The sequence below is a fragment of the Crocuta crocuta genome, unplaced genomic scaffold, assembly GCF_008692635.1.
Source record: "Crocuta crocuta isolate KB4526 unplaced genomic scaffold, BGI_CrCroc_1.0 scaffold306, whole genome shotgun sequence".
NCBI classification, from domain to species: Eukaryota; Metazoa; Chordata; class Mammalia; order Carnivora; family Hyaenidae; genus Crocuta; species Crocuta crocuta.
In genome coordinates this window covers 1,952,883-1,977,805 of record NW_027529630.1, presented here as the reverse complement: position 1 = coordinate 1,977,805, position 24,923 = coordinate 1,952,883, and the positions used below count along the sequence as shown (strand labels likewise).

General features: G+C 45.6%; 1 long non-coding RNA gene across 1 annotated transcript; it reads left to right on the top strand.

Moving 5' to 3' along the window:
- The first annotated feature begins 80 nt into the window (after positions 1-80).
- On the top strand, positions 81-8,761 carry LOC144230035 (uncharacterized). The gene is made up of 4 exons (XR_013334673.1): positions 81-228; positions 7,500-7,677; positions 7,919-7,976; positions 8,429-8,761. It is a non-coding gene; the product is annotated as an uncharacterized LOC144230035 (long non-coding RNA).
- The last annotated feature ends 16,162 nt before the right edge of the window (positions 8,762-24,923 follow it).

Sequence of the window (24,923 nt, the reverse complement as noted above, 5' to 3'; positions counted from 1 at the left end):
CCCGGGTGCCCGGAGCCCCGCCCGCGGCGCCTAGCTCCCTGCCCAGGCCGGGTCAGGCGGGGGCGGGGCGGACTCTGGACAGACCCTGGCACCGCCCGCTCCCTCGCGACCGGACACCGCGCCACCCGCGCTGGGACGCCGAGGGAAACGCGCGCACCACGGGAAGGGGCCTGCGGCGACTGACCTACCGCCTGGCGGGACGGAGGCCACCAGCCTTCCTCACACGAGGTGAGAGCGGGGTTTCCGAGATAGTAAATGTGCAAGGTTTGTCGGATACCTGTGTGGCTTCTGTCGCTGCCCACCGTGGGACGTTTCCGCGAACCTGCGCCCTCTCCTGCCAGGAACCTGCTCAGAGCACCACGCTGAGAACTTGCCTCCCTTGCTTTGGGAGGCCGGGGATGGGGTGCCTGTTGCCCAGAGAGGAGATACAGACATTCAGGGACCTGTGTCTCTCCAGCTCCTGAGGAGAAGAGGGTTGAGGGGAGAGCCTCACCTCACCTATGCCCCCTTACGGGGCAGGATAGTCACTAGAAATTTCCTGAACACCTGGCTCTTTTTCATCCTTCAACTTGAGCTGCTTCCTTTGAGCTGCCTTCTCAGACTACACACAGCACTCCATTCTCTGCTTTCAACCCCACTCTGATGGCCTTCTCTGGTCAGGGACCTCTATGTACCTTTTCTAGACTGTGAGCAGCAGAAGGCAGATGGTCGGGTCTGCCTTCTTCCTACAGCCCATGTCAGAGTTCCCAGGTGGTGCTCTATACTTGTTGAATGCTGAATGGATGAATGAATGAATGCCTCCCTCTCTTTCATTCTGGTCTAGGTGTCAGGAATATAGGTTCTGACCCAGCTTCAGCACTGACTCTGGGAGACCTTGACCCCAGTTCCATTCCCTGTCCTGGCTTCCTTTTTTGTGATGTAGAGGCAAACAATCACACTTACCCTCCCACCAACCACTGTCCATCCATGGGAGACTTTGGACAGTGGGTGTCTGGAAAGTACAGAGGAGGCCTCATTTTGTGACCAAGGGGATTGCCCAGGGCCCTGGGGCCTTGGGTTCTGCTGGGCTCCACAACAGCTGACTGAGGCCTGGTTGCTGGCCCCTGGAGGCGCCCAGGAGTGATACTGGCTACAGCTTTGCCAGGAGCAGGAGCAGAGCAGACACACAGCCCTGTGTGACTGAGCTGCCTCTAGTCCCCCAGGGACCTCTGCCTGGAAGACACAAAGGCCTCTTGTCCATCTTCCCCCACCTATTATCCAAGCTGGTCCACGCAGCTTATAGGTGGCTAGGAATCCTACGACTCCTACCTATAGAGCCCAGGCCTTGGGGGTCCTTGTGTTGGGAAGTCCCCCTAGTCATTGGAGGCCCTAGCCAACACCCCTTTCTCCTCTCTCTCCCAAGCCTTCAGACTCCTACTGTAACTACTACTAAGTTCAAAGGAAAAAATTCCTTTGATAGCAACATGAGGACCCAGGGCTCTGTCTCGTGTCCAGCCGCCTAGAGAGCCAACAGCCCAGAGTCCTGCTGCTGCTCTGGTCCGACTCCCTCACTGTATGGTCAAAGAAACTGCATTCCTAAGACACCAGGGTCTGAGCTACCACAACAAGTGACTTAGTGAGACCTGGGAAACACAGGAAAGGGACATGTCCTTGAGCCCTACAGCCTTGGTGTCTTGCCTCATCTCTCCTGTGAACTTCAGTTTCTTCTTTTGCAAAATGGTAAAGGTTCTTTTTTGGGTTCTGCCCATTGTCTTGAGCTGCCTGGGTTTGAAGGGTTCGTATTTCCTGTAATGAGGGCTGGAAATCTGGTTCTCTTGACATCTTCCCCTAGCCCTTTCATCGCTGAGCTTGAGAGATCAAATTCCACAGGTTCCAAATCCCCCAGCTGAATCCCCCCCTCCACTTGGGGTGGCCTGAGGAGCCCCCGTCCACTGCAACCTAAGTGCCTTTGTTTTTATCATTGTACTTATTTACATTTCCTGGTGATAGTTTCTCAAGAAAATGTTGATGTTTCCTTGGCTAAAAGATATTAGACACATTGACTCAGCCAGAAAATTGAGGCTCAACAAGCCCTACAACAAGCCCCACACAGGGCCCCCATCTGGAAGTATGAAGGGGCATGATAGCAGCCTCCCTGGAACCAAGCAGCCCAGGCAGCCTGGTGGTGAAGACTCAGGCATGTAATGGTCCCCAAGAGGAGGGTAATGGAGACACAGGAGGGAGACGGTTGAGGGGTTCCATTAGCAGCAGCAGGTCAGATGGGAAAGGGCAAGTCCAAGAGCACTTCTCCCCATGCATTAGGAGGCTTCCTGTCTCGCCAACCCTGAGGAGGCACTTGGCTCTCTCAAGCCTTCTCATCTTCCCTCTCTCGACTTCTCTCATCTCCCCCGAGAAAACTTTCTGCTCTGAGAATCTGTGCTGGGAGTGAAAGCCCCTGCCATGGTTCAGGCCTCCTTGCTCTGCTGGGATATTTCCAAGTATCCCTCCTTCCAGGGCTAAGGTGGGGTGTCTATCACGCTTCCCAGGCCTCCCCTGCCTCACACCTTCTGTGGCCTCACCACCCTCAAGAGAAAGCCCACCTCTGCAGCCGCCAAGCCAGACCTTCCCACCTCTCCGCCTCACCTCCTGCCTCTGATCCGGCCACGCTGCAACACTGGGACCTCACTCGCCCCCTGTGTGTCACTTGCTGCTCCCTCTGTCTGCAGTGCCCCTTCACGCTTCTCTGCCTTTGGCCCTTTCTCTCGCCTCGCCCCATTGCTTCTCTAAGGCCCAGCCCAGGAGCCCGTCAGGTACCTCCCTCTTGTCACACCACTTACCACACTGTCATCTCCCCCTCTAGTGGGCATCTCTTTGAAGGCAGAGCAAGAGTCCATCCTGTTCACAGTTAAGTGCCCAAAACCTAGCACTGTCCCTGTCACCTGGTCAGCCTTCATGAATATTTGCTAGGTGAGCGAGCAAGAGCTTGATTTAGTAGTGATTACCCTCGAGCTAGTCATCGTGTTAAAGCATCTCATTTAATCTTCACCAGAACCCTGTGAGGTAGGTGTTATTATGACCATCTTACAAATAGGGAAATTGAGGCTCAGAAAGGGAAAGTAAATGTCCAAAGTCCGAGTGGCCCACAGTGGTGCATCCCCTGGCCCTGGAACTCCCAACCTGCTGGGAAGGAAGGCCCTGCTGAATTCCTTTCCCGGAGTGATGGCTGGAGTAATGACTGAGCCATAGCATTGGGACCCACACTGGTGGCTCAGGTTACATAGGTCTTGCTTGCTCTCTGCATGGCTGCATCAGCCTGGACCATGCTCCCTCCCTCGCCGGGGCCGCAGGGAACTGTGCTCCTCAGGTTTCCAGGCAGGGGCCCTGATGCCAAATGCAAACTAGAAGCTCTGGCTCTTGGCATGCCAGGATGCAGGCACCCAGGGGAGGCAGCCCAGGAGGCAGGAAGCCTGGTCCAGGCCTGGGCCAGCCACCTCTCCATCTCCCCACCAGCAGGACCGGCTACATTATTCATGGGGCCCAGGGCAAAATGAAAATGCCCACCTTGTTCAAAAACTAGTGAGAATTTCAAGATAGGACAGCAAAGCAGTGAATCAAGTACAGGGCCCTTCAAAATGTGGGGCCCTCTGTCACCCTCTTAGAATGCCACAGGCTTTAGCTTTCTCATTTGCCAAATGGGAGAATGACAGCCACCTGGCCAGACAGTAGAGAGGATGAGGTTGGAGATGTAAGTAGGAGGTTCAGAGAAGAGCATGGATATTGGGCAGGGGTCTCTGTGGGCATCATTTGTTGCTTAGGTCTCAGCATTGGGTAGCAGACCAGTTCTTGCCAGGAGTTTGATTCCTCACACAGTATCTTTTTTCATGAACCCAAAGTAAGCCTCAGAGAAGCAAAACAACTTGCTTAAGGTCATCTAGAGATTCAGTGGGGGGAACCAAGATTAGAGCCCTGGCTATCTCTCTGCAAAACTGGGGCTTTTTGTGACACAGGAGAGAGAGAGAGGGAAAGAGAGAAGGACAGGAGGGAGGTGGGGGTGAGGGCTGCTCAGGACAAAGAGGGCCACTGTGCAGACACAAAGGCCTGACCACAGAGGCCCCTGTGTGGGCTGGGCCAAATGGGTAGATAGAAAAGCCCCATGGTGACTAAGGGAGGTACCAGGAGCTGCCTCCCAGCCCCTCCCTGGTTGTGATGGGAAGGAGGGGGGGTGGCATGCAGGAGACAGCAAATGTATCAAGGAGGAGAAACAGACTCAGGGCTAAGCCCTTTACCCTAGCCCCAGGCCTCCAGAGCCAGAAATGCATACCCTATCTTTCTCCGCCTCCTCCTTGACAGCCCTCAGGAATCCCCCAGCTTAAGGAATCCTCCCTCATACCACCCACCACCCTATTTCCCCCATCTCAATGAGAGTGGGGCTGAGACAGCTAACCATCTGACAGTCCCAAACTCACAATCCTGCTCAGTAATTTCTGGCTAATCTCCGTCACCCACAGGAGGATAAAGCATAAGCCCCTCAGTGTATCATTCAAGGCCCCTTGTGGCCTGTCCCAGTGGCCTTTTCACACTCCCCAATCCCTACTCCTCATTAGCCCTCCACACCCTGGCCAGGAAGGAAGTCCCGGATGTCTCCAAACCAGTTGGTCCTTTCACACACACCCCTGCATTTCTTCATGCTTTTCCCTCTTCCTGGAGTGTTTTTTCCCCTACCTTTTGCTGGCTGAACCCTTTTCCCCTCATGAACCAGCTCAGATGCTGCCTCCATCAGGCAGCTTTCCTCAACCCCCACAGTGGGACTTAAACTTCCCTCTGCCACAAATGTTGGATTCACCCATTCTCTTGCAGTGCTTATCCCTCTCTGGCTTTAGCCATAGTTTAGATCCACAAAACCCACCTGGAAGTAGGGACATTTGAGCTGGGCCTTAAAGGGCAGGTGGACATCATTAGCAGATGACTGTGATAGGCCAGGAACAAGGACTCAGGAAACCAGGGTGACCAGCCCTCTCACAAACATTTTATCTGAATCAATCTATTTGGTTCCTGAGTTCACATAACAAAGGGTCCATAGTTCAGAATCGCAGGAGTTGAGTGTCCAGGAGTTGGGGGGGGAGGCGTTGACAAGGAGCAGACAGACTGCAAGGAGGGCCAAATCAAGACAGGTTTATAGCTCATAATGCAGAATTTTCTTATTTTTATTTTTTTTAATTTTTAAAATGTTTTTATTTCTTTATTTTGAGAGAAAGAAAGAGACAGAACACAAGCTGGGGAGAGGCAGAGAGAGAAGGATACACAGAATCTGAAGCAGGTTCCAGGCTCTGAGCTGTCAGCACAGAGCCGGATAAGGGGCTCAAACTCCTGAATCAGTAGATTATGGCCTGCGCTGAAGTCAGACACTCAACTGAGTGAGCCACCCATGTGCCCCAGAATTTTTTAAAAATGCACTTGAATTCAGGCGTCTGGGTGGCTCAGTCAGTTAAGTCTCTGACCTCCCTATTGTGGGATCGAGCCCTGTTTTGGACTCTGTGCTGGGTGGAGCTTGCTTGGGATTCTCTCTCTCCCTCCCTCTGCTCTTACTCCTCTCTCTCTCAAATAAATAAATAAACTAAAAAAAAAAATGCACCTGAATTTATTTCTAGTTTATAGTAGTTTACTAAGTAATTCATTTCTTTTTTTTTAATTTACCTCTAAGTTAGTTAGCATATAGTGCTATAATGATTTCAGGAGTAGATTCCACTGATTCATCCTCTATGTATAACACCCAGTGCTCATCCCAACAAGTGTCCTCGATAATGCCCCTTACCCATTTAGCCCATCCTGCCACCCACAATCCCTCCAACAACCCTCAGTTTGTTCTCTGTATTTCAGTCTTTTATGTTTTGTCCCCTTCTTTGTTTTTATATTGGTTTTGCTTCCCTTCCCTTACATTCATCTGTTTTGTAAATTAAATTCCTCATATGAGTGAAGTTATATGATATTTGTCTTTCTCTGACTAATTTTGCTTAGCATAATACCCTCTAGTTCCATCCACGTAGTTGCAAATGGCAAGATTTCATTCTTTTTGATTGCCAAGTAATATTCCATTATATATATGTATTACATCTTCTTTAGCCATTTATCCATCAATGGACATTTGGGCTCTTTTCATACTTTGGATCTTATTGATAGTGCTGCAATAAACATTGGGGTGTGTGTGTCCCTTCGAAACAGCACACCTGTATCCCTTGGATAAATACCTAGTAGTACAACTGCTGGGTCGTAAAGTAGTTCTATTTTTAATTTTTTTGAGGAACCTCCATACTGTTTTCCAGAGTGGCTGCACTAGTTTGCATTCCTGCCAGCAGTGCAAAAGAGATCCTCTTTTTCTTCATCCTCACCAACATCGATTGTTGCTTGAGTTATTTATTTTAGCCGTTCTGACTGGTGTGAGGTGGTATCTCATTATGGTTTTAATTTGTACTTCCCTAATGATGAGTGATGTTGACCATTTTTTCATGTATCTGTTGGCCATCTGGATGCTTTCTTTGGAGAAGTGTCTCTTCATGTCTTTTGCCCATTTCCTCACTGGATTATTTGTTTTTTGGGTGTTGAATTTGATAAGTTCTTTATAGATTTTGGGCATGTCAGATATGTCATTTGTAGGTATCTTCTCCATTCTATCAGTTGCCTTTTAGTTTTGCTGATTGTTTCCTTTGCTGTGCAGAAGCTTTTCATCTTGATGAGGTCCCAATAGTTCATTTTTGCTTTTGTTTCCCTTGCCTCTGGAAGAGTGCTGAGTAAGGAATTGCTGCGGCCAAGGTCAAAGAGGTTTTTGCCTGCTTTCTCTTCGAGGATTTTGATGACTTTTTGTTTCACATTTAGTCCTTTCATCCACTTTCAGTTTATTTTTGTGTATGGTGTAAGAAAGTGGTCCAGGTTCATTTTTCTGCATGTTGCTGTCCAGTTTTCCCAGCACCGTTTGCTGGAGAGACTGTCTTTATTCCATTGAATATTCTTTCTTGCTTTGTTAAAGATAAGTTGGCCACTAAGTAATTCATTTCTGCATTTATTATTTTCTTTCTCTTAATTCCCTTGGGGTAGCTTTTCTTTTCTTTTTCTACAGTTTTATTGAAGTGAATACTTATTTTGTGTATTGTCATTTCTTTTTATTTTATTTATTTTTCTTTGAGAGAGAGAGCATGGCAGGAGAGGGGGCAGAGGGAGAGAGAGAGGCAGACAGAGAGAGTATCTTCGGCAGGCTTCATGCACAGCACAGAGCCTGACAAGGGGCTCAATCAACGACCCTGGGATCATAACCTGAGCCAAAGTCGAGAGTCATACACTCAACCAACAGACCCACCCAGGCACCCTGTCATTCTTTTAAAATAACATAATCATTTATGGCTATGATTTCTCTCTCACTGACTTCTGCTTTGGCTACTTTACATGTTTTTATAGGTAAGTTTTTCTTTATCACCATTTTTAAACAGTTGGTAACTACATTTTTTTTTTAATGTTTTATTTATTCCTAGGAGAGAGAGAGAGAGACAGCGTGAGCAGGAGAGGGAGTCACAGACTCTGAAACAGGCTCCAGGCTCTGAGCCAGCAGTCAGCACACAGCCCGATGTGGGGCTCGAATCCACGAACCGCAAGATCATGACCTAAGCGAAAGTCGTATGCCTAACCGACTAAGCCACCCAGGCGCCCCTGGTAACTACATTTTTAATTTCTCTTTGACCCAATCAAAAGTCTTTTTTTTAGGGGAATATTTAGGTTTGGTTGTTGTTTCTTGTAATTATTTAAACTTGTGTTATGAATTTCTAGTTTCATTTGCAGATATATAGGGGACATTGGTTTGATTAAAGTGTATATTTTACTTATTAGAATTTCATTTTATGTGTTCTATGGATTATTTATTTATTTATTTTAAAATTTATTTATTTATTTTGAGGAGGAGGCAGAGAGAGAGGGAATCCCAAGCAGCATGGATGCTCAGCTGGGACCCTGAGGTGAGACTCGATCCTATGAACCAGTGATATTATGACCTGAGCTGAAATCAAGAGTTGGACACTTAACCAACTGATCCACCCAGGCGCACACATATATTTTCAAATAAAGTATATCTATATTTATTTTTAGCCTATATAACCTAGTAGGCTGATAATGATGTGTCTCTTTTCTGTCTCTTTTTTTATATCAACCCTTCCTTCTATTTGTAGTTTATCTATCTCGATGCTGTATTATTCAGTACACCATATAAAAGTCTCCCTGGACTGTGGATGCCTTGGTCACTCAGTACATTGAGTGACCAGCTCTTGATTTCGGTTCAGGTCATGATCCCGGGGTCATGAAAAATAAGTAAATATATGTCTCTCTGGGGCGCCTGGGTGGCTTGGTTGGTGGAATGCACAACTCTTTTTTTTTTTTTTTTAATTGGGTTTTTTTTTTTTTTTTTTTTGAGAGAGAAACAGAGACAGATCATGAGCAGGAGAGGGGCAGAGAAAGGGAGACACAGAATCTGAAGCAGGCCCCAGGCTCTGAGCTGTCAGCACAACGACGGACATGGGGCTCGAACCCACAGACCTCGAGATCATGACCTGAGCCGAAGTCAGCCACTTAACTGACTAAACCACCCAGGCATCTCAAGTAGAGTGCATGACTCTTGATCTCGGGATTCTATGTTTGAGTCTCACATTGGGTATAGAGATAACTTAAAAAATAAAAAATCTTAAAAAAGAAAAACAGTCTACCTTGCTATGGATTATATACCTGCTTTATAAATAAAAGCATCTCTCCTCCCATTTAATGCTTTTAGTTGCAATTTTAAAAAAATTTCTTATATCACTATTACCATCCCCTACTTTGCACTTACCTAACCTAATGTACCTTTGTCTGTGTTTTTTAATATAAATTTTGTCATTTATCTTCTTAATTTAAAATCTGAATGAGTAATACATTTACATGCTTCAAAAATTAAAATTATAGGAGGGGTGCATGGGTGGCTCAGTCCGTTAAGTGTCTGACTCTGGATTTCAGCTCAGGTCCTGATCTCACAGTTCATAGGTTCAAGCCCCACATTGGGCTCTGCACTGATAGTATGAAGCCTGCTTGGGATTCTCTGTCTTCCTCTCTCTCTGCCCTGTCCCTGTGTGCTCTCTCTCTCAAAATAAGTAAATAAACTTAAAAAATATATATGTGTTTTTATAGGGAAAAAACATGCAAAGAAAAGCCTCCATCCACCCCTCACCATCCATTCTACCTAATGCCCACCCCCCACTTCACCTCTAAGCTGGAAGGTGGTTTGATTAGTTTCTTGTCTATCCTTGACTTTCTTTGTGCAAATACAAATATTTCTACGTATTTTCCTTTTAAATAAAAACGTAGCAGATAATACACATGACCTTGCATTTTACCACTTAATTGTATTTTGGGGTTTTTCCAAATTAGCACATTGGAAGCTTCCTCATTCTTTGCAAGGGCTGTAAAGTATCCCATTGTATAGATGTACCATAATGTATTTAACCAATCCTCTGCTGGTGGACATTTGGGTTGTTTCCAGTTTTTTGCTAGTACAAACGATGCTGCAATGAACATCCATGTCCTGTACATACTTTTTCATGTAGGAAATTTCACAGAAATATTATTACTAGATGAAAAGGACTTTGCATTTGTAAATTTGATTATTACTGACAAGTTGCCCTCCTTTGGACTTGTACCAATGTAGTTTTCCGTCAGCACCTTATGAGAGAATCTGCCCCCCCCACCCCAGCCTCACCAACACTGTGATATCAAACTTCTGCAATTTTGCCAATGTGATAGGTGAAAAAATCCATCTCAGTGTGGTTTAAATTTGCATTTCTCTTATTTTGAGCAATGTTTCATAACAAAAAAGCCATTTAAGATCTATTTACATTTCTTTTTCTAGCATATCCTTTAGCTATTTTTTGTTAAGTTGTTGGGCTTACTGATTCCTATTAGCTTTTTGTATTTTGGGAAGAGTATCTATCCCTTTGTCTGTTATCTGAGTTAAAAATGATTTTCCCTGGTTTATCATTTGTCTTTTGATTTTACATAGTTTTCTCACACACACACACACGCACACACACACACACACATATACAGATATATATTTAAATGTTTAGGTTTATTTGAGAGAGAGCAAAAGCATAAGTGGGGGGAGGGGTGCAGAGAGAGAGGGAGAGAGAGAATCCCAAGCAGGCTCTGCACTGTCAGCACAGAGCCCTATGTGGGGCTCAAACTCATGAAACATAAGATCATAACCTGAGCTGAAGTCAGACACTTAACCAAAGTCAAACAGTTAACTGACGTCAGACACTTAACACTTAGCCACCTAGGCTCCCCTCTCTTTTTTTTAAATTGTGAGGTGCTTTTATTTTTCTGTGGTTGGACTTAGCAATTTCTTCTCTTTTGGTTTCTGGATTTTGAACCATAATTAGAAAGCCTGTTCCTACTCTTTCTGATGTTTTCTTTTAATGATTTTATTTTTAAATTATTTAAATTATTACATATATTAAATAAATTACAATTAAGTAAGTAATTAAATACATTAAATAATGACTGTTTTAATTATTTAATTATTATTTAAATCATCTCATTTTAAACATGTATATTTTAATACATTTGGACATTTTGTGTTTTTGTAAGTATTTCTTATAAGTAGCATATAGTCTGCTTGAATTTTGTTTAAAAATTTTTTAATGTTCATGTATTTTTAAGAGAGAGACAGAGAGAGAGAGAGACAGAGAGAGACAGAGTGTGAGTGGGGGAGGGGCAGAGAGAGGGGAGGGCAGAATTTGAAGAAGACTCCAGTCTCCAAGCTGTCAGCACAGAGCCCAAAGTAGGGCTTGAACTCAAGAACTACAAGATCATGACCTGAACCAAAGGTGGATGCCCAATTGAGTGAGCCACCCAGGTGCCTTGAATTGTTTTAAACATGAGAAAGTGAGAAACTTTGCCTTCAATAGCATAGCTTAATTTATTTGTGTATATATATTTCATAATTGATGTCTCATTTTACTTTATTTTTGTGCTTCCTTATTGCTTTTTTGTTCTTTGTTATACTTTCTAGGTTTTTCTGGTTTTTATCTTCTATAATGCTTTTGAAAAGTAGAACTCTAATTGGTAATTCTATAAACCTTTAGATTAGTCAAGCAAATATATTTAAATTCACATGTATCCAATTACCAAAGTCAATAAAATGTCTCTTATTGAGATGTGCTAGCCACAGTGCTGGCAGTTTTCCACAAATCTGTACTATTGTCTATATTTTACAGATGGGGAAACAAAGCTCATAATGCCTAAGCAGCTTGCCCAAGGTCACTCAATAATTTTTGATGATGTCTTCTGGATGGTGAGGAATTTAGCAGACTTCAGGCCGTCTGGGCCATCCCTAGAGCTGGAGGGAAGGAAATCGCAGTTAAATAACATTGCTGACAGTGAGGGAGGAGTGAATTCTTCAAAGTAAAACCCCCACAAGGATTTAAAATCCCCACAATGGGGGCGCCTGGGTGGCTCAGTGGGTTAAGTGTTTTGGCTCAAGTTGATCTCCTGTTTTGTCAGATGGAGCCTCTGTGCTGTCAGCACAGAGATTCTCTCTCTCTCTCTCTCTCTCTCTCTCTGCCCCTCCCTACCCTTCGTGGATGTGCACTCTCTCTCAAAATAAATAAATATTTAAAAAGACATCATTAAAAAAATAGGGTACTTGGGTGACTCAGTTGGTTAAGTGTCTGACTCTTGACTTCCCCTCAAATCATGATCTCACGGTTCTTGAGTTCAAGCCCCGGGCTGGCAGTGCAGAACCTACTTGGGATTCTTTCCGTCTTGCTCTCCCACTCTCTCTGTCTTTCAAACTAAACTAAAAGAAACTATAAAATAAAATATTTTAATAAAATAAAATAAACTATAAAATAAAATCCCCACAAAAGCTTTCACAAGAGCCTCTCAATCCTTCAATATTAAAGTCTTGGATTTTCCCCAATTTGACAAGTGAAAAGTCATATCTTGTTATAGTTTTGGTCTGCATTTCTCTTAGGAGTGAAAAAAACATCTTTTCCGATGCTTGAGAGCCATTCGCATTGCCATTGCTATGAACTACCTATTCCTTTCCCCCTTGGGAGGCATCCAGCAAACACCCACTGTATCAAAGCCTCTTGGAGTATGTGTTTGTTTTGAGAATACCAAACAGATGACTTTTGGAGTTTTATTCTGTTTCTTATAAAAAATCATTTCAGAGATGATACACTCTTCATCTGAATCTTCAGGACAATTTTCATCCTCCTTGTGGGTAGGATCTTCTCATAGGCACCATATTGATTATTTTTGTTCACTCCCTTGACCAGGCAGAAATAAAGGCAGGCCAGGAACCACCTCCTTACCCTCTCAACTTTATTAGGCATTGCTTAATAATGGTAGAAGACTCAATCCCACCATTAGGCAGACAGTGTAGACACAGAAAAAGAAAAGTTGGTGGGATAGCTTAAGGAAATAACATCACCATCCTCCTCAATATTAGCTGGCATATAAACAGCAATGCAAAATATACATATATAGTTTCATATAGATATTCACATATAAAAATATATACTATATAGTATATACAGAATAGTTATAGTATACATGTAAATTTCATGTATGTATGTATGTGTGCGCTAAATTTTTTTTTTTCTGACAGAGAGAGAGAAAGACAGCGTGAGCAGGGGAGGGGCAGAGAGAGAGAGGGAGACACAGAATCTGAAGCAGGCCCCAGGCTCTGAGCTGTCAGCACAGAGCCCGACATGGGGCTCGAACCCACGAACTGTGAGTTCATGACCTGAGCCAAAGTCAGACGCTTAACCGACTGAGCCACCCAGGCACCCCATGTGTGCACTAAATTTACACACACGTAAATTTAGTTGTCACGACAACCCTCTAATGTTGGTACTATTACTATCCCCATTTTATAGATGATAAAGGTGAGGCACAGAGAAGTTAGATTACTTGCCTAAGCTCACACAGCTAATAACTGGTGGAGTCAGGACCCTAACCAGATCTTTTGCCCCAGAATCCATGCCCTCAGCCAACTGGCTTGGAAAATGTCCTGTGTTGGTGGCGTATGACCAGAGATCCATCTAGTCAGTGGGTCCCTGACAGAAAAGTAGGCAGTGGGGATTAGTTCATTTTATTGACTTTGGAAACCATTGGTGCTTCATTCATTAATTCATTTAATCCTCTGATTCACTCATCCAGCAAATATATACTGAGTGCCTACTATGTGCCAAGTTCTGACCAGGTGCCAGAGACACCAAGACAAATTAGATATGGTCCTTGTTTTTAAGGAGCTTGCAGTAAAGAAGGGAGAAGGACATGGTCAGTTAATGACACAGCGTGACACACACTGTTCTATTTCAGAGGGAGGAGCAGGGGTGTGTCATCCAAGAATGTGTTTCTCAATTTGTCCCCATTTGCCATCTAGTTAGTGTCATTTCTTCCTGTACTTTGCCTTCTGATCTCTTATCTTTAATGTATTTAGTAATCACTGCAAGTTTTGTATTTTTGCTTATCTTCCTGATCATTTTCTTAAGTTTATTCATTTATTTATTTTGAGAAAAAGAGAGAGAGGGGGTAGAGAGGGAGAGAGAGAATACCAAGCATGCCCAAGCAGGCTCTGTACTGTCAGCATGGAGCCTGATGTGTGGGGCTCCATCTCATAAACTGCAAGATGGTGACCTGAGCCAAAACCAAGAGTCGGGCTTAACTGACTGAGCCACGCAGGCTCCCCTTATCTTCCTGATCATTTTCACAGGGAGTAGAGAGGGGGCTGATCAGTCTTATCTGCTATCAGTTTGTTTTCCCCTCAGAAATGTTGGCCTTATATTCCTGCCTGTGAGTGATGAGGAGCCAGAAAGCATTCTGAATAGGGCAGATGAGCACTTTCAAATGAGCATTCTGGCTGTCGTATGGAAAAAAATTGAACAGGGAGATGACGTAGACAATGCAATGAGGAGACTGCTGGATAGTTCAGTGAGGGATGAGATCTGAGCAAAGGCTGTGGCTTGGGGGAGAGGAGGAAGGTATGGATCCAAGGAATATTAAGGAAATGGGATTAAAGGGACCTACTAATTCACTTGACACTGTTTGTTTTTTAATGTTTATTTATTTTTGAGAGAGAAGGACAGAGTACGAACTGGGGAGGGGCAGAGAGAGAGGGAGACCCAGAATCCAAAGCAGGCTCCAGGCTCCAAGCTGTCAGCACAGAGCCTGATGCGAGGCTCTAACTGACAAACCAGGAGATCACGACCTGATGTGAAGTCAGAAGCTGAACTGACTAAGCCATCTAGGCACCCCTTAACACTGTTTAATGAGCACCTATTAAGTGCCAGGCACTGTGCCAGGTGCCAGGAATATGGCAGGAAACATTGAGTCTAGAGGGGAAAAATGGACTGCCGGGAGCCACACCGGCCTCTCTGGATGGCAGTCACAGCAAGGAAATGGCAATGTTTGCACAGCTTCTGCCATGAGAAATGAAGACTAGTATCTCCTTCTGCTACTACTGGCTCATGCTGGAAATGAGCCTGCTGGTATTGACCAGGCCTCACAATATTCCATATTAGACCCATATTCTGAATACAGATACCTCATAAGGAAAAGCATTTTCCTGCCTTTACAAAAGAGACTTTAGATGAAAGCTCTATGGGCGATGTCAAAAGGCTCTTCCTATGGGCCTTGCATATCCAAGACTTAAGGGGTTAAGAACACAAGAGTTACAATTGAGCCTGGCCCTGAGACAAAGAGCCTATTTCAGGGCAGAACATACGTTACTACATATATCTTTGCAAATTGGTGAAGCATAGCAGTCCCTTCCTCAAGGCCTACATTCCACAAACACCCTCCCTTACACTGGCAACTGGGATGAGGATAGATAAGAGTAGCTAAAACATAAACCCAGGTGCAAAGACTGACAATTTAGGGCCCCCATGTTAGTTTCCACAAATAAACCAATTCAGAAACATTTATCTTCTTGAGGGCCAGACAGAAATAACTCCTAGCTTATCTATATACAATTTAACTTGTATGTTATGCTGTTTTTCACTATGAACATTCTGTTAATTGATATCACAAAAGGCCTCCCATTGTAAAAAATTCCTTTCTATGACTTCATCTTGTTGCTGAACCTTAAAATAAAGATACCAAAACCGACAGGACAGAGATGCCTGCCTGGTGATCAGAAAGAATCTCGGGGCTCTCTCACTCTCTTTCGCCAACACCGTCCATCCTGCAGGGACCCCTGGACCTGTCGGAGCCGGCGCGGCCTCCGACAATGGACAATTGGAACTTTTTCAGTAAAAGATGAATAAATGATGGAGATGTACTGACAGAAGTACATGGCACTACAGAAAAACAGAAGGGGGACATGAAGAGGTGTGAGGGAGAAGTCCATGTTGGTGCCCAGATTTCTGCCTTGGCTGTAGTGATAATGTTGGTGCCATTATCTGAGTCAGGGAGTCCAGAAGGGCAGAGCTCCATGGATCTCTCTGAGTCTCCCAAGCCCAAGACAGGGAGGAGCAGGGGAGGTGGTGGGCAAGTGACTGCTGAATGAAAAACTACATGAATGTGAGCATGTGGATCCTCCCCAGCCCCCAGCCTGACCCTGAAAGAGGAAGACAGAGAGGGAAAGAAACTTGAAGTTTCAGAAAGCCCCAGGAGTTACTCAATGCCCATAAACCGCTGGCCTCTCCTCAGTTACCCAATGGGCCACACGAGGCAGCCGGGACCCTCTCCTAACGCCCAGTGACCGGAGCTGGGCTGCCATGATGCAGTGTACTTGGGGCTTGGGCAGCAGGCAGACTCAGCATAAACCTGGCCATTCTGAGCCCACCAGCCGGGACCCCACAGATTGTTGGAGGTCTTCCTGGAACTGGAGGGAAGAAAGAATCACCCCTGCAAAGTCCTTGGGTCCATGTCCCCAGAGTTAGAGGCCCTTCCTCTGCTTCCTGCATCCCCTACGTGCCCCTTGTGCCTTAACATTGAGCACCCAGCTATCTTGCCCTCCAAGGTCAGGAACTGGATGATCACCTTCTGTGTCCCCAGCACCTCTCCCAGATAACCCTTTTCTCTAGCACATGATAGAAAATATTTCTCGATTTAGTTCAGAGAGAGTTGTACCTTGACCCCCAGGGACTAGTCTTTCTCACCCTCAGAGAAATCCTACCAACAGCCATACCAATACCAGTGCCATTCTTGGTGCCCAGGGTTATAACCCTGGGAGGGGCACCTGGGTCACAGTCAGTTAAGCGTCCAACTTTGGCTCAGGTCATAACCTCAGGGTTCATGAGTTTAAGTCATGCATTGAGCTCTCTGCTATCAGCACTGAGCCTACTTCAGATCTTCTGTCTCCCTCTCTCTCTGCCCCTCTCATGAATTCTCTCTCTCTCTCTCAAAAATAATAAATAAATAAATAACTAAATAAACATTAAAATAAATAATAGCCCAGGGCAGAAGCCACCAACCACTGTCCAGCCACTGCCCCTGCCCCCTGTCAATATCTGAGAATCTTGAAAGTATAGAATCTGAGAATCTGAAGGGATAGAAAGGCCCTCTGCAGTCATGTACTCCAATTTGCCTTTTAAGGAGTCCCAACAGTCCTGTATAGGCTTACCTATAGGAACCTAATGCCCTTAGCTATAGGAACCTATCCCACCTGGGACCTGCCTCATTTGACTTCAACAGAGATCTCACCTGCCCCCAGGGCCCATAACAGCCCACCAGAGCCAAGGTTGGGGTTGGGGGTAGGGGTGTCTGCAACTGTCACTTCCAGTACCCTGCCATCCTTGAGGGCTGAGGAAATGAGCAGGAGGTCCTTTCTCCACGTGTCATCACATGCAATATCAGTGGGGCCATATCAAGGACAAGAGACAAGCCACCAAGCAGACAGCTGAAGTGTTGTGGACTATCTTGAGGCAGTGTGCAACAGTGGTTAAGAGCACCTCCATTATGGGGCACCTGAATGGCTCAGTCGGTGAAGCATTTGACTTCAGCTCAGGTCATAATCTCCTATTTCACGAGTTCGAGCCCCGCGTTGGGCTCTGTGCTGATGGCTCAGAGCCTGGAGCCTGCTTTGGGTTCTGTGCCTCCCTCTCTCTCTGCCCCTACCCGCCCCCCTCTCTCCTTCAAAAATAAATAAACATTAAAAAAATAAAAGAGCACCTCTGTTATGTACTAGCCATGTGACCTGGTGCTTCATTTTTCTGAGCCCCAGTTTTCATGTAGGTAAGATGGGGTAACCACACTGACCTGGTGGGCTTGCCGTGTGGATGAAATGAATGTAAGTAAAGGGTCAGCCCCGGGCAGCACTAGAGAGGTGCTCAGTGAATCCGCGTTCCCGCGTGGCCATATCTGGAAGCCACGTGATCCGCACACGTTGTGCCCGGCTCCTTGGGGCCCTGGCAGCCTGGGTTCCTTGCCAAGAGGGCGGTGACTGCAGCACCCTGGGCAAGGAGAGCCCATCCCCCTGGCAAACGCCCAACTGCCTCAGGTTGCACGCATCTTGTGGTCTCTGCTCCCCTCAGGTCTCCTCCACCTTAGAGTGAGCTAGGGTCCTCCTTCCTACCCTAGAGACATTTATTTGTATGGCTCTTCAGGCTAAACGTCCTTTGTTTACTAAAGTTTCCCGAGTGCCTACTGGCAACAGTTCCGGGGGACCAGAAACCACTGAGAGTGGGGACAGGGAGGTGGGGTTCACACAGCCAGCCCAGGGCAGAGCAGCAAGTGGCCAGATGAGAATTGCAGGCACTGTTTCCATGGCATCCCACCTCTGTCCCAGCTAAATTCTTTCTCAAGCATTAAAGTGTTGTTTTTTTTTTTGTGACTATAGAAATCATTACAGAACAGTTAAAAAATACAGAGAAATAGAAAGCACAAAATGAAAAATTCTGACAGCCCTGATCGACACATAACTGATGTTAAGATTTTGGTGCAGAGGCAGCTGGGTGGCTCAGTCAGTTAAGCGTCCAACTCTTGGTTTGGGCTCAAGTCATGATCTCATGGTTCATGGGATTGAGCCCTGCATCTGGCTCCTCACTGATGGCACAGAACCTGCTTTGAATTCTCTCTCCCTGTCTCTCTCTGCCCCTCCCCAACTCGTGCAGGAACACATGCACACGATCTCAAAATAAATAAATAAACTTAAAAAAAAAAGATTTTGGTGTGTTTTGGGAATAGAAAGTACAATACAGGGAATATACCCAATAATATTGTAATAATGTACAGTGACAGATGGTAATTACACTTCTGGTGAGCACTGAGTAATGTATAGAACTGTTAAATCACTATGCTGTCCACCTGAGATTAATAGAACATTGTATGTCAACTATATTTCAATAATACAAAAAGATTCTGCTGTGTTTTATACTAGAGTTTTCTATGCATTTTAACCTGTCATAATGTATATATAGTTGTACACTCTGCTTTTTTTCATTCACCATAACGACATAAACAGTTTCCCAGGTTTTTACAACCTAGCCAGTTAAATTCTGCCCTGTTGATTTCAGCCCGCTATTCTTTTTTTTTTTTTTTAATGTTTTATTTATTTCTAGGAGAGAGAGAGAGATAGCGTGAGCAGGGGAGGGTCAGAGAGAGAGGGAGTCACAGACTGAAACAGGCTCCAGGCTCTGAGCTGGCAGTCAGCACAGAGCCCGACGCAGGGCTCAAACCCACGAACCGCGAGATCATGACCTAAGCGAAAGTCAGACGCTTAGCCGACTAAGCCACCCAGGCGCCCCTTCAGCCCGCTATTCTAACAAACCCCTTACTTTGTGTTCGGATTTAGCTGCCTCTCCCCAGAATAGAGTGACATTGGGTGCCAGCCTGGAGGAAAAGGGGGAGGGAGGAGGAGATGAGGAAGAGAGGTGGAAGACAAGGAGGAGAGAAAAGAGAAAGAGGAGACAAAACCCATTCTCTCTGTTCCTCTCTCAGGCTAAATCTGTTTCTTAGTATTGAAAAACCTCAGGCAGCCCCCTGACCCCTAGAGTCACCTGAGCTCACCTGATGTCCTTCTGAATCTGCCCTCTGCTCATTCCACACACCCAATCCTAGAAGGAAAAGAACTCACGCCCTCATAGGAAAACAGCCTTCTTCCCTGACTGCCAGCCCTGCAGACCCTGGGCAACAACTTGCCTACACCTGAGTCCTCTGCCTGCTCGTTGCCTGCCCTGGTTCCCAGGCCTCTGTCGTCCCATCACTTTCTTCTGATCCAGAACATACCCCAGCATATCAGAGAGGCCTCAGAGCTCCAGGTGGGTCTGGCTGAGTATGGAGTGGAGTAGGGCCATCACCTCCTGTGTTCCAGCCCCTATGCCTCTGTTAGTGCAGCCTATATTTACATTTGCTTATTTGCTAGTCTTTGCCTTGGCTCGTGGTCAACTCAAAGTCTGAGCTCCTTTTTGCATCATTGTTCTCCTACATTCTGTGCTTGGACAAGCATTTGAAGAAACCTGATGTAAGACTTGATACTTTGCCTTCTTTATATATTTGCATTGTGAAGTTTAGCTCTCTGTCTCTTGGCTTCTTGTTGTGGGTGAGTTTAATACGTGGGTGCTGTGTTTATGCAACTTATTGATACGGTGATAACCTGAACCAGGCCCAACACAGAAATCTCCTTCCCACAGGCCCAGGTCCATAACCAGAGCCTCTGTATGAGTTTGATCAGCATCCTAAAAACTTGTGAAGAAATATCACTTTCTCTACAAATCCAGTCATGCATAGGTATATACTCAAAAGAATTGAAAACAGGTACTAAAACAACAACAACAACATGGCTGAATGCTCATAGCAGCACTATTCACAATAGCCAAAAGGTGGAAACAACTCAAATGTCCATCAATGGATGAATGGATAAACAGAATGTGGTATATACACAAAATGGAATATTACTCAGCTGTAGAAAAGGAATGAAGTTCTGACACATGCTACAACACAGATGAACCTTTTTTTTTTCCAGGTCCATCTGGTTTTATTTATTTATTTATTTATTTTGGTATTTTATTTATTTATTTTTTGTCTGAATTGTGTGTACTTCCGCTTTTAATTCTTTTTTTTTCTTAGATGAACCTTGAAAACATTATTCTGCATGAAAAGAGGCAGCCACAAAAGGTCACATAGTATATGATTCCGTTTATATGAAATAACCAGAACATACACAGCGACTGAGGAGAAAAGGGAATGAGGTGATGGCATTTTTGGACCTTAATAGAGAAGGTAGTTTTGCACAACACTGTGAATGTATGAATGTCATTGAATTGTGCACTTTAAAATGGTTTAGGGGTGCCTGCGTGGCTTAGTTGGTTAAGCGTCTGACTCTTGATTTCAGATTGAGTCATGATCTTGTGGTAGTGCAATCGATCCCCGTGTCGGTCTTCCTTGTGAGCACGGAGCCTGCCTGGGATTCTCTCTCTCCTCCTCTCTCTGACCCTCCTCCACTCTCTCACACACATGCTCTCGCGCTCTCTCTCAAGATAAATAAACATTTTTAAACGGTTAAAAAATAAAATGGTTAATTTTATGTTGTGAATTTCACCTCAATTTTTTAAAACATGCGTCTACAAAAGAAAAAGACACCCAATGCATTCTCAGACAGCCTTGTGCTGGGTATTGGGGACACACAGATGAATGAGACCTGCTCCCTGCTAGAGCTGGCAGAGCCCAAGCCTTTGAAGCTGAGAGGGGGCTACCCTCTGAAGTTCATCTTCCACAGCACAGATTCTCTCATTCATTACTATTAACACCACCATGCAGACTTCCAAGGGTGCTGCCCCTCCCATCTTAGTGATCTGGGTTGGCACGACACAGAATGCACCCTCTGAGAAATTTTGCAGCAGAGAAACCTGACAGACGTAACCTCAGCCCTGTGATCAAGGTTAGTGACCACGGTGATAAGTCATGTTGGTCATATATACCCGTGATCTGATGTGATGAGACTGGCACTTTACCTGTGTCATTTTACTCCCAAGAACCTGCAACTTTAATCCTGAGAAGATTGTCAGAAAAACTCAAATTGAAAGCATATAAGATACCTGGCCAATGCTCCTCAAAACTGTCAAGGACATTAGGGGTGCCTGGGTGGCTCAGGCAGTTAAGCATCTGACTCTTGATTTCAGCTCAGGTCAGGATCTCTTGGTTTCATGAGCTTAAGCCTTGCATCGGACTCTGCACTGGAAGCACAGAGCCTGCTTGCTTGGGATTCTCTCTCTCCCTCTCTCTCTGCCCCTCCTCTACGTGTGCTGTCCCTATCTCTCTCAAAATAAATAAATAAAACTGAAAAAAACTGTGAAGGACATTAAAATAAACTAAGCCCAAGTAACTGTCCCAGACCAGAAAGAATGCAGATAGGCATGGTGATGTGGTGTCCTGGGACATAAAAAGGACATCAGGTAGGGGTGCCCTGGGTGGCTAAGTCAAGCACCTGGCTTCAGCTCAGGTCATAATCTCATCCATCTGTGAGTTTAAGCCCGGCGACCACCTCTGTGCTGACAGCTCAGAGCCTGGAGCCTGCTTCAGATTCTGTGTCTCCCTCTCTCTCTCTGCCCCTTCTCCACTTACATTCTGTCTCTCTCTCCCTCTCAAAAATAAATAACATTTAAAAAATTTTAAGAATATTTGGTAAAAGCTAAGGAAATCCAAATAAAATACAGACTTTAGTTTGTTAATAGTAATATATCAATATTGGTTCATTAGTTGTAGTGAATAAAGATAGTTCCCAACTTATGATGGTTTGACTTCAGATTTTTCACCTTGAGGATGGTAAGAAAGGGACGTGTATTCAGTAGTAACTGTACTTCAGATTTTGAGGTTTGATCTTTGCCCGGCTCTCTGGTGATGCTGGGCAGTGGCAGCCTGCTGTAGCTTCCTGTCAGCCAGGCGGTCAAAGGAGTAAGCCACTGATATGCTTACAGCCATTCTGTACTACACAAGCTTTCTGCTTGTCACTTCCAGTACAGTATTCAATACATTTCATGAAATATTTCACACTTTACTGTTACAAAATGCTCTTTGTGTTAAGTGATTTTGCCCAACTGTAGGCTAATGTAAGCGTTCTAAGCGAGTCTAAGGTATGCTAAACTAAGCTATGAGGTTCAGTAGGTTGGATATATTACATACATTTTTAACTTAATGATGGAGTTCTTGGGACATAACCCCATTGTAAGCAGAGGAAGATCTGTCTGTATGTTACAATAGAGGAAACTATTAAGGACCGGAACAAGGCTGTTCAGACAGAGACAACAGTGGGGAAATGAACAGAGTGGAGCGTGACCTACTAACAGTTTGTAGGTGTCACTACTAAGCAGCCGTAGCAGGCGTCACATGCTCTCCAGGAGCTAATTGACCCCAGGGAGAAAAATAAGGCTTGCCTGATTGTGACCCTGCTTTCCAAGTCCCCGACTGCCTCCTCCTGACTTGGGAGCATGCTTGTAGTCACCAACGCCTTTAGAAATCCAGGCGAAGAGAACCATGGTCTCTCTTCAATAGTTTAGGACCCTACAGAAGTTCTGCTTTTCGGGCCCTGGACACCTCTCCTCCAGGGGACTTACACCAGGAAGAAATTTAGATGAGATATCTCACTATCTTCCCACGGGGTATAGCCTTGAGACCTGGTGGTTATGTTCTAAGTCAACAGTACACCAATATCTTAATCCAACATAATATTCATAGATACTCCTGTCCATTAACCAGGTGTCATTTTCTCCTCTACGGAGCAAACATTTCTTCATTTGATACACGAGGATATCATGGATGCCTTAAACCAAGGCCTTTCTCAAATATAAATGCAGGGCAGGGAAGTATAGAGGTTAAGAGGAATGGTTTGGAATACATAACCCTAGATTCAAATCCTGATTCCATCACTTAATGAATTTACTTAAACCCTATGATCCCAGTTTCTACAACTGTAAAGTAAGGATAATAATAATGTTTAATTTAGGGGCACTTGGGTGGTGAAGCATTCAACTCTTGATTGCAGCTCGGGTCATAATCTCACAGCTCTTGGGATCGAGCCCTGCATCAGGCTCTGATGCTAACAGCATAGAGCCTGCTTGGGATTCTCTCTCTCCCTTTCTCTCTGCCCCTTGCCATGCCCCTCCCTCTCTCTCTCAAAATAAATAAACATTAAAAAAATAATGTCTATTTTATAGGATTGTTGGAGAATGAGATGAGATAATTCATGTCATATCCACATAGTACCTGGCATAAGGTCTCAGGCTCCTGAAAAGTTTCTTGGGGAAAGTTGATGAGAAGTCCACAGGTCCCTGGGAATTTGCACCTGCCACCAAGGCCACAGGTTCATTAGCGATACAGAAGCCAGGATAGAGAAAGAGTGCTGGCTCAACCCTGGGGCCAGTGGGTAAAAAGGAAGGAAAAGCAAAGGATTTATCCACAACCAAACTTGACTCTGAGGGTCACTGGTGAGACTTCCAGAGTGGCTCTCAAGGTCTTGTGCATGTCTGTACCCAATAGTACTTTCTATTCTCCAGGTTCATGATCAGATGACTCATCATTAAAACTGCCCCATGTCCACCCCACTGAGGACTTGCCCTGCACCAGGCACAAACTTGGAGAGGAGAGGGAAGCCTAGGAGATCCAAAGCATGAGTTGATGTGACCTGAGCTCCCCGAGCACGCCTGGTGTGTGAGACACTAGCCCTTTAGCTGACAGACTGGGAGGAGACCCAGGCAGTACTTCAGGGCACCCACAGTGATGGAACAGCCAGAGTTTTGGGGAATATTTTACCTTGGTGCCCAGCACTGTGCCTGGCACATAGTAGGCCTGGACTGTGGCCATTGAATACCTTGGTGGGGGGGAGGGTAGAAGGACTTCTAGGGTGGTGTGTGGAAGGACGTGGAAACCTGAGTCGCAGAGGAAGAATGCTGTGAGTGTGCACAGGGCCCAGCCCTCCCAAGGGTGCTGGGGAGCCACATGACTCAGCGTAGGGCAGGGCTGCAGGCTGGAGGAAGGGCGCAGCACTGAGGAAAGGGCAAATGAGCCCCAGGAGGAGCTCATCCCTGCCTTCCTGCTTCCTTCAGTCCTTCCATAGTTTACTGCTTCTGGGCAAAGGCCTCTGCAGAAGCACAGACAAGCGATAGCTTTGTTGGCATTTGCATCATAAGTGGCAAAGATCAAAATGGGATAAAGTGACAAATATAAGTAACATCTCGGAAATGACTTAAAAAACAAGGACAGCTCGGTGTAACTGGGTTAAAATCCCAGTTTAGCCTACCTGCCTAAACTCCTAGCACTTCAACGCCCTGATCCTTAGTGTCTTTAATCTGGGTACAGGAGACGGTGTCTGCAGTGGGCTGGGCTCATTCACCTGGTCTGGAGCTTGATGACGTACAGGTAGACATCACCACCTATCACTGTCCCAGACTGTGGCAGTGAAGGGGCCTGGACAAACAGATGCTAAAGGCCACAAGGGCCTCCAGGCAGGGCCAGAAAGCCAGTCACCTTTCCTGAAACTGTTGAGTGACTGTGATCACCTACTAAAATGGCCCCAGCAACATCCAGTGCCCAAGCGGAGATAACAGTGCAGTATGCCCGGTCCTCCCAGCAGGCCCTCAGCTCTCTAGCAATCCAATTCCTGTGCTGGCCTCTCAGTCATCCTGGAGGGCATGGGAGAAGAGGAAGGCTCTGTTCTGCATTCAGGAAATGCAGAATCTGGTAGGACCAGCCACGTGCTGAGCCACAGCACGCGATGTCAGGCCTCCCCGGGTCACAGGTCCCCAGCACAGGCCGGAGTTGCCTAGTTCAGCCTATTTGCGTGGTGCCCTCTCAGTCCTGCTAGGACTCATCCTCCTCCAGGCCAGCTGCAGTCCTGGCCCTGCCCATTCGCTGCTCACACCAGCCTTTCTCTGCGCTCTCTCCTCCATCTGGAAGGCCTTCTTCCTACTGCAATGGTGAAGGTTCCCAGGAGG